Raw genomic sequence first — 10,714 nt, forward strand, 5'->3', positions numbered from 1 at the left:
TTAAAATAAAGACTATTACAAGAGACAAAGAAGGACACTACATAATGATCAAGGGATCAATCCAACAAGAAGAAATAACAATTATAAATATTTATGCACCCAACACAGGAGCACCTCAATACGTAAGGCAAATGCTAACAGCCATAAAAGGGGAAATGGACAGTAACAAAATAATAGTAGGGGACTTTAAGGGGGGACACCCCACTTTCACCAATGGACAGATCATCCAAAACGAAAATAAATAAGGAAACACAAGCTTTAAATGACACATTAAACAAGATGGACTTAATTGATATTTATAGCACATTCCATCCAAAAACAACAGAATACAATTTCTTCTCAAGTGCTCATGGAACACTCTCCAGGATAGATCATATCTTGGGTCACAAATCAAGCCTTGGCAAATTTAAGAAAATTGAAATCGTATCAAGTATCTGTTCCGAGCACAATGCTATAAGACTAGATATCAATTACAGGAAAAACTCGGTAAAAAATACAAACACATGGAGGCTAAACAATACACTACTTAATAACCAAGAGATCACTGAAGAAATCAAAGAGGAAATCAGTAAATACCTAGAAACAAATGACAATGAAAACATGACGACCCAAAAACCTATGGGATGCAGCAAAAGCAGTTCTAAGAGGGAAGTTTACAGCAATACAATCCTACCTCAAGAAACAAGAAGAATCTCAAATAAACAACCTAACCTTACACCTAAAGCAATTAGAGAAAGAACAACAACAACAGAAAAAAACCCAAAGTTGGCAAAAGGAAAGAAATCATAAAGATCAGATCAGAAATAAAAGGAAACAACAGCAAAGATCAATGAAACTAAAACCTGGTTCTTTGAGAAGATAAACAAAATTGATAAACCATTAGCCAGACTCATCAAGAAAAAAAGGAAGACTCAAATCAACAGAATTAGAAATGAAAAAGGAGAAGTAACAACTGACACGGCAGAAATACAAAGGATCCTGAGAGATTACTGCAAGCAACTATATGCCAATAAAATGGACAACGTGGACGAAATGGACAAATTCTTAGAAAAGCACAACCTTCCGACACTGAAACAGGAAGAAATAGAAAATATAAACAGACCAATTACAAGGACCGATATTGAAACTGTGATTAAAAATCTTCCAACAAACAAAAGCCCAGGACCAGATGGCTTCACAGGCAAATTCTATCAAACATTTAGAGAAGAGCTAACACCTATCCTTCTCAAACTCTTCCAAAATATAGCAGAGGGAGGAACACTCCCAAACTCATTCTACGAGGCCACCATCACCCTGATACCAAAACCAGACAAAGATATCACAAAGAAAGAAAACTACAGGCCAATATCACTGATGAACATAGATGCAAAAATCCTCAACAAAATACTAGGAAACAGAATCCAACAGCACATTAAAAGGATCATACAGGGACTTCCCTGGTGGCTCAATGGTTAGGAATCTACCCGCCAATGCAGGGGATACAGGTTCAGTCCCTGGCTCGGGAGGATCCCACACGCCATGGAGCAACTGGGCCCATGTGCCACAACTACTGGGCTTGCGCTCTGGAGCCCACGAGCCACAAGTGCTGAGCCCGTGTGCCACTGCTGCTGAGGCCCGCGCACCTGGAGCCCATGCTCTGCAACAGGAGAAGCCACCATAGTGAGAGGCACGTGCACCGCAACAAAGAGTAGCTCCCGCTCACAGCACCTAGAGAGAGCCTGTGCACAGCAACAAAGACCCAACGCAGACAATAATAAATAAATAAAATATAAAAAAATAAATTAAAAAAAAATTTTTTTAAAAAGGATCATACACTATGATCAAGTGGGATTTATCCCAGGAATGCAAGGATTCTTCAATATACGCAAATCAATCAATGTGATACACCATATTAACAAATTGAAGGAGAAAAACCACATGATCATCTCAATAGATGCAGAAAAAGCTTTTGACAAAATTCAACACCCATTTATGATAAAAACCCTCCAGAAAGTAGGCATAGAGGGAACTTACTACAACATAATAAACGCCATATATGACAAACCCACAGCCAACATCGTTTTCAATGGTGAAAAACTGAAATCATTTCCACTAAGATCAGGAACAAGACAAGGATGCCCACTCTCACCACTATTATTCAACATAGTTTTGAAAGTTTTAGCCACAGCAATCAGAGAACAAAAAGAAATAAAAGGAATCCAAATCAGAAAAGAAGAAGTAAAGCTGTCACTGTTTGCAGATGACATGATACTATACATAGAGAATCCTAAAGACTCTATCAGAAAACTTCTAGAGCTAATTAATGAATTTAGTAAAGTAGCAGGATACAAAATTAATGCACCGAAATCTCTTGCATTCCTATACACTAATGATGAAAAATCTGAAAGAGAAATTAAGGAAACACTCCCATTTACCATTGCAACAAAAAGACAGAGTTGGGGGAACCAGGCTCCCTGACTTCAGACTATACCACAAAGCTATAGTAATCAAGACAATATGGTACTGGCACAAAAACAGATAGATAGATCAATGGAACAGGATAAAAAGGCCAGAGATAAACCCACACACATACAGTCACAAACAAATGGGACCTAATGAAACTTAAAAGCTTTTGCACAGCAAAGGAAACCATAAAAAAGACGAAAAGAGAACCCTCAGAATGGGAGAAAATATTTGCAAATGAAGCAACTGACAAAGGATTAATCTCCAAAATATACAAGCAGCTCATGCTGCTCAATATCAAAAAAACAAACAGGGCTTCCCTGGTGGCGCAGTGGGTGAGAGTCCGCCTGTCGATGCAGGGGACATGGGTTCGTGCCTCAGTCTGGGAAGATCCCACATGCCGCAGAGCGGCTAAGCTCATAAGCCATGGCCGGTGAGCCTGCACGTCCAGAGCCTGTGCTCTAGAGCCTGCAAGCCACAACTACTGAAGCCCGCGTGCTACAACTACCGAAGCCCGTACACCTAGAGCCCGTGCTCCGCAACAAGAGAAACCACCGCAATGAGAAGCCCGCACACCACAAGGAAGAGTAGCCCCCACTCGCTGCAACTAGAGAAAGCCCGCATGCAGCAACAAAGACCCATCCCAGCCATAAATAAATAAGTAAAAATAAAAATTAAAAAATGGATAACTAACAAGGACCTCTTGTATAGCACAGGGAACTCTGCTCAATATTATGTAACAACATAAATGGGAAAAGACTTTGAAAAAGCATAGGTACATGTATACGTATAACTGAATCACTTTGCTGTATACCTGAAACTAACATAACATTGTTAATCAACTATACTCCAATATAAAATAAAAAGTTAAAAAAAAAGAACACTGGACAGCCTTCAAGACAATACTATGGCAGTCTTCAGAATAATACTCAAAGCCAACAATGCACTGAAGTACAGTTGACCCTTGAACAACATGGGTTTGAACTGCATGGGTCCACTTATATTTGGATTTTTAAAAATAAATGCACACTATGGTTTAAAAAAAAAAAAAGAAACACTGGTCTAAGATGGTCAAGATTCTTTCCAGCTTTCTGAGTCTATAAAAGCTGAGATGTGGAACACAAAAATAGAGTATTTGTTGAATTCCACATCTTTTAATGCAGGTAATTTTTGTATTATGATTATGGTTTCCTACTACTTCATCTTAATCATTCTCTGCTGGTCAAAGTCACAACAAACAGGTTTCAGAATATACTGCTGAAAAGCTTGAGTCTGAATGTTCTCAATTAATTCAACCACCACATTCACTTAAGAGGATGATTTTTACAAAGAGTACAAGTCTGGAACTACGATTTCCCCAAAGGTGAACAGGCTGAGTTAATGAGTCTGGCAGGAGAAATTAAAGGATTCACAAAACTAACTTGGAAGTTGTCCCAGTTTCTGAAACAGAAATCTTGGGAATTAGACTGTGTCTAAAATATGAAACATTCTATAGTCACATCCATTGAAGTTGAACTACCCACCAACCCACCAGATCACACCTGATACTAAATTAAGTGGCAATAGACTCTGTTTACTAATCACTAAGAGAAAACAAAAAACCAAACCAAAACAAAAAAATCAGTAGCATTGGTGCTTTCACGGCCTTGCAAAAATCTGAAGGCTAGGGCTTCCCTGGTGGCGCAGTGGTTGAGAATCCGCCTGCCGATGCAGGGGACACGGGTTCGTGCCCCGGTCCGGGAAGATCCCACATGCCGCCGAGCGGCTGGGTCTGTGAGCCATGGCCGCTGAGCGTCCGGAGCCTGTGCTCCGCAACGGGAGAGGCCACAACAGTGAGAGGCCCGCGTACCACAAAAAAAAAAAAAAAAAAAAAAAAAAAAAAGTCTGAAGGCTGGGCAACAGCCCGATGCCTTCTGATTAGAAACATTCTGCTACAGTAGTAAGTAAAATCTTCTTCTGGGAGTTTATACATTAAGAACCCTGTAAACTCCCAATCATATGAGCAATTCATTTATTAACTTGGCCCAAACCACTTCACTCTTGCCCACCAAAAAAGCACACTGAAAATAACATAGTTGGTAATGATTAGATAAACTCAGTCGTTTAGTCTGGGTAAACTTTCCCTGAGCAAGTGTAAACTGAATATTAACCCTCAGTCAGATTCATAACTAAGTTCCTCTTAGTGCCTTATTCTGGCTTAGTCAGAATTAATTTTTTAATAAATTTATTTATTTATTTATTTTTGGCTGCATTGGGTCTTCATTGCTGCGTGCGGGCTTTCTCTAGTTGCGGCGAGCGGGGGCTGCTCTTCATTCTGGTGCAGAGGCTTCTCATTGCGGTGGCTTCTCTTGTTGCGGAGCACGGGCTCTAGGCGCGCAGGCTTCAGTAGCTGTGGCTCGCGGGCTCTAGAGCATAGGCTCAGTAGTTGTGGTGCACGGGCTTAGTTGCTCCGCAGCATGTGGGATCTTCCCAGACCAGGCCTCGAACCCATGTCCCCTACATTGGCAGGCGGATTCTTAACCACTGCACCACCAGGGAAGTCTCCCAGAATTAATTTTTATTTGTACCCAGGATAGCTGCTAAGTATTGTTTTTCCAAAAGAACAGTGATAAACATAAGCTTCATACCCTCCAACTGTGCTCTGATTCACTAAAGAGTTTTGCTTTTGTATGATTCTTTAACATTCATGCATCTTTTCAGAAAGGATTTACATACAGGTTCAGTGCGAGATAAAAAGAAAAGGTATGCGGGCTTCCCTGGTGGCACAGTGGTTGAAAGTCCGCCTGCCGATGCAGGGGACACGGGTTCATGCCCTGGTCTGGGAAGACCCCACATGCCGCAGAGCGGCTGGGCCCATGAGCCATGGCCGCTGAGCCTGTGCGTCCGGAGCCTGTGCTCCGCAACGGGAGAGGCCACAACAGTGAGATGCCCGCGTACCGAAAAAAAGAAAAAAAAAAAAAGAAAAGGTATGAAACAGAGTTACAGATGCTGGCTCTCAAGTAAATTACTGTGGTAGAGGAGGTAAAACATGAGTCTGTACCTAACGATCACACAAAGTTGAATGTGGAGTTGAAGGAGCTGATATCTTAAAGAACGAAAGAAGTAGCACCACCACTCATGAGTTAGGATGATAGAATCAGAGAGAGTCTAATGGAGGAGGGAACAATTGAGTTCAGCCTTACAAGGAGGTTGTGATTTGGTGATGTAATACTGTGTCTAGGTTGAGGCAGAGGAGAGGGGGGCTGTGAACACTAGGTGTGGAGGAGTTTGAAAGGTATATTCTGTAGAGAGGGCAGAGACCTGAGCGAGAAAGTGAGGAACTCTGTGGTGACCATTCTAAGGCTTACATATTTGGCATCTCCGAATACACGGTGAGATAACTACAAAATTTTAATAAAATTCCAACATTGGTCCAATAGTGGTTTGCCATCGTCCATATTAATATGTTATGGTAAACTCAGTGCAGAGAGTGGTGCTTCAATTTACTGTTATTTACCTCTGTGCTCCCCCAATGGGTGGTGGGGTTAACAACAGGTAAATAATGTATAATTACTTTTTAATAATCTTTAAACATTCTATTAACTTTGAAGAAGGAATAAGAACAGCTACTTTAGAAACTGGAGACACTCAAGCACTGATCTATTCATAGAGTTTTTACACAGCTCAAGAAGTGTACATCAGAGGGGCAAAAAATAGTACAGAAGACCTATATACTATATACAGAAAGATTCAGAAAAATCCATTTCTAGAAAGCAGATCATATGGACTCATAGACCTCACTGAATCTAGGAGAATCAAAGGGAAGCAACATAAAGCCTTCTGCTGGGGCATAAAGGTAGGAACCAGTCCATGCAGTCTAAGAAAAGCTCTTTTTCCTCTTGATCTAAATGTTTGCTTCCAGCTGGGCTCAGAGAAAGGTCCTGATCATTTGAACTGGTTGTTAGTGAAAGTCCCTTTCATGTGTGCTTTCCTGGCTTCTAGTTCAGCCAGCTCTTGCAACTGCCTGTTGCTCAGGACTTTGCGTTCCAACTGTTTTTCAATCACTTTGGCATTCTGTGCACACAAGTCAGCAACTTCCCTAGCCTCAATCTTCTCTTCCTCTTCATCAATAGCAGACACAGTGACAGAGCTGAACGTGCCCATGCCTTTAGTCCATTTGGTCATTACCGCCTTCTTAGGAGGCTCTTGTTTCTGGGTATATGTATTTCATTTTCCCAAAACCCTGGCCAAACTTGACTACTGCTCCATCTACAATGGAGGTCATGGGAGCACTCTTCAGCTGGGACTGGCAGAAGAGTGGCAGTCTACACTTCGTACACTTCTTCCTGTGCTGTCCCTCCACACCTTCAGGCCTCCAAAGATACACAGTATCTTCAACTTGTGTTACAAAATTTGTGCCTGTGTTTGGCAGCATCAATTACACAGACCAATCTTGGGGACTCGTGGGTAATTTCTCTGACAGTCCAGCACCAGGACCATCTGGCAACACAGAGAGTAACAGACATCAAGGGGCTTCTCACCATCATCATATTCCTCCCCAGGTCAGAGGTGTTGGAGCAGACTGACCAGGGCACTACTTTAGGTGTAGTTCAGAGAAACAGCCCAAAAACTCAACACCAAGAATGTTACTCAACGTTACTTCTATAGGAACATGATACAATTTAAAGGGATAAAAGATAAACAGGCAAGACCCCCCACCCCCCACAAATTAGGGCCCATTTAACCCTGGTTCTTGGACAGTCAGGGGACTATGATGAGGTCAAGACTTACTTGTCTTGTACCTTTAAAATGAAAAATATCCTCAATGGCCTTTAATTCTAATTATATATATATATATATATATATATATATATAGCCATATCTATATCTATATCTATATTATAGTGGGAATTAGCAAATGGTTCTGTTCTGGTTCAGGTAACATACTTACTCATAGATAAAAAATACTGGCAAGACTTGCAGCTTTGTCAAGTACTAATTCATTCATCTTCAATGAGGCTTTAACTCTATTTTTAAAATATGAAAGCACAATAACCTGGCTAATTACTGGACTTAACAGCTCACACACCAAGAATGAGCAACTCTTGACTCATTGACAGAATTGATCCATATCCATGAAGATGCTATGCCCCAAAATTCACTTGGAAAAGTCAAATTACATCTTATTTTTGCCTAAGAAAACTCTAAAACTAGTTCAAATGACCAAATGGAGACACTCAAAATTAATAAAATTTATCATCTTCTGTGCCCAGAGCAGGGAATGACAAATAAGGATATAGTAATCTAGTTACTGCATCATTACATTATGGCCCAAAGGATACACATTGGATTATCATTTTACAAATCTTAAAGTTTATTAAAAAATGTAAACAAAACCAAGTAATTTTCTGTACTGTAAGAAATATTGTGGGGGCTTCCCTGGTGGCGCAGTGGTTGCGAGTCCGCCTGCCGATGCAGGGGACACGGGTTCGTGCCCTGGTCTGGGAAGATCCCATATGCCGGGGAGCGGCTGGGCCCCTGTGCCCCGCAACGGGAGAGGCCACAACAGTGAGAGGCCCGCGTACCGCAAAAAAAAAAAAAAAAAAAAAAAGAAATATTGTGAAGTTTTTCCCCATCCCTCCCCCATTTTTCTATTATGAATCAGAAATAAAGGTACCTATAAACTGTAGGAGACAGGTCATCCTCAAAAGAATGTTTAGAGATATTTCTTTCACATACAGAGCTCATTCAACCTTTTCATCAACCTTCCATTTGGGACTGCCTAATACTGAAGAAATACAGGGATTGTTTTGTAATGACAAGTGTTTTAAAATCCAATTATGGCCTTGCAAGGACTCTGCCTCACTTCACCATCATGAATGAATGAGTTTTTCTGGAACTAAATCATCCTCATGAGAGCCTACTATCAGCAAGGAGAAAAAAGTTACCTCCTATGAACTTTTTTTTTTCTCCCTAGGAGACAACTTAGAAATTCAGAATCCAATTTGGTCCTAATTTGGGGTGTGGGGAAGAAAAACGAGTCAGGCATTCTATCAAATGCTTGGCCAGATTCCCCTTTAAGCTTCAAGGGAAGGAATCTTGGACAGGTCTATCAACGTGGCTTCCAGCCATGACAGGCACACAGATGTAAAGAGATAAAAGACCTTGTTTTTCATTGCCCAGTTTCCTGGATAAAGTCAGTTTTGGTGCCCATGTTACAAGAGTGGCACCTAGAGCATTATCATTCAGTCTAAAGTGCCTAACATTTATAAACTATTTTGCAGACAATACATCAAAAAGGACATACTTCCTCTGAACTGTGAGGCTGCAATGACTACTACTACTATGCCAACACTACAAAAATACAGCACCAAAATTCTTCTGAAATAGCTACTCACAGTATTTTTCATACCTCATAAAAACAGACACCGTATAGCAGATCCCCTCATTTCATCGTGTTTGAGAGGAAACATGGTAGAAAGAATTCTGGATTAGGAGTCAAAAAACTTAAGTTCTGATTCCAGTTCCACTGTATATTCATTGCATAACAAGCTTTGATCAAGCCACATAATTCTTCAGGCTTCAAATTTCATGTCTACAAAACAGATAAATCCTGCTTTACGTACTTCACAGGGCTGTTATGAGTAGAACTATTTAAAAGGCCTTTGAAAATTATAGAGGGTCTTGCAAATATAAGATAATACTGGCCCTTCAGTCTCTGCACATAATCTAATCAAATAAACATCAAAAGCAACATTACTGCTTTCTTGTAGTCCATAATTCATGCAGGAGAAGAATAAGAATGCAAAATAAATGATATACATATTTGATTGTATTTGTATATACTATCTCTGAAAGGACACATAAAAATTATTTACTTTCACTATATACCCTTTTGCACTTTTTGAATTTTGTACCACATGCAAAAAAGAAGAAGAAAAAAAGAAAAACCAAAGACAATTCCACTTTAAGACATAAACACAGACACCTTTGAAAATATCTGGAATACATCTTTTTTTTTTTTTTTTTTTTGCGGTACACGGGCCTCTCACTGTTGTGGCCTCTCCCGTTGTGGAGCACAGGCTCCGGACGCGCAGGCTCAGCGGCCATGGCTCACGGGCCCAGCCGCTCCGGCATGTGGGATCTTCCCGGACCGGGGCACGAACCCGTGTTCCCTGCATCGGCAGGCGGACTCTCAACCACTGCGCCACCAGGGAAGCCCTGGAATACATCTTCACGGTTGGGGCACCAAGGAAATTTAATGATATACCCTCCTCAGTCCGTATTTTTCTCTTTTTTTCTCTTCCACTGTCTATTCCAAATCGGGTAGTGGTGGGGAGGAAATATGGAATATATCAACATCCTCTGGGACATGGCAAGTGGAAATCTGGCCCTTTTAAGAGTCCTACAGGGGACTTCCCTGGTGGCTCAGTGGTTAAGAATCTGCCTGCCAATGCAGGGGACATGGGTTCGAGTCCTGGTCTGGGAAGATCCCACATGCCACGGAGCAGCTAAGCCCATGCGCCACAACTACTGAGCCTTCGCTCTAGAGCCGGCAAGCCACAACTACTGAAGCCCACGTGCCCTAGAGCTCACGCGCCGCAACTACTGAGACTGCGTGCTGCAACTACTGAAGCCTGCACGCCTAGAGCCCACGTTCCACAATAAGAGAAGCCACCGCAATGAGAAGCCCACGCACCACAACAAAGAATAGCCCCTGCTCGCCGCAACTAGAGAAAGGCTGCGCACAGCAACGAAGACCCAGCACAGACAAAAATAAAATAAATAAATAAATAAATAAATGAAAGAAGAAATGTGTATTAAAAAAAAAAAAAAAGAGTCCTACATTGGTAGTTCTACTCTAAGAAAAGCACATTAACAATTTTATGGCCTAGTTTCCCCAGTGTGATCAACTGTTACATGGGAGTTTTAAAATAAAAGATGAAAACAAAATTCTCTGAAGAGCATTATAGGAATTATGAGCAGAATGTCATCCTCATACACTGTTGGTGGAATTGTAAACTGATGCAACAGCTATAGAAACAGTACAGAGATTCTTCAAAAATTTAAAAATAGAACTACCATACGATTCAGCAATTCTACTCCTGGGTATTTACCTGAGGAAAACAAAAACACTAATTTGAAAAGATATATGCACCCCTATGCTCACTGCAGCATGATTTACAATAACAAAGATATGGAAGCAGCCTAAGTGCCCATCAACAGACGAATGGATAAAGAAGATATGGTACACACACACACACACACACACACACACACATAATGGAATATT

At 41.0% G+C, this 10,714-nt stretch overlaps 1 protein-coding gene and 1 pseudogene across 2 annotated transcripts in view; both read right to left on the minus strand.

The window, feature by feature from the left end:
* GLG1 (golgi glycoprotein 1) overlaps nt 1-10,714 on the minus strand; it is a 161,119-nt gene that overhangs the window by 75,001 nt on the left and 75,404 nt on the right. The gene's annotated exons all lie outside the window — the stretch shown is intronic.
* LOC102991534 (STING ER exit protein-like) lies at nt 6,367-7,028 on the minus strand (annotated as a pseudogene).

This window comes from Physeter macrocephalus, chromosome 17, assembly GCF_002837175.3.
Source record: "Physeter macrocephalus isolate SW-GA chromosome 17, ASM283717v5, whole genome shotgun sequence".
Classification (NCBI taxonomy): Eukaryota; Metazoa; Chordata; class Mammalia; order Artiodactyla; family Physeteridae; genus Physeter; species Physeter macrocephalus.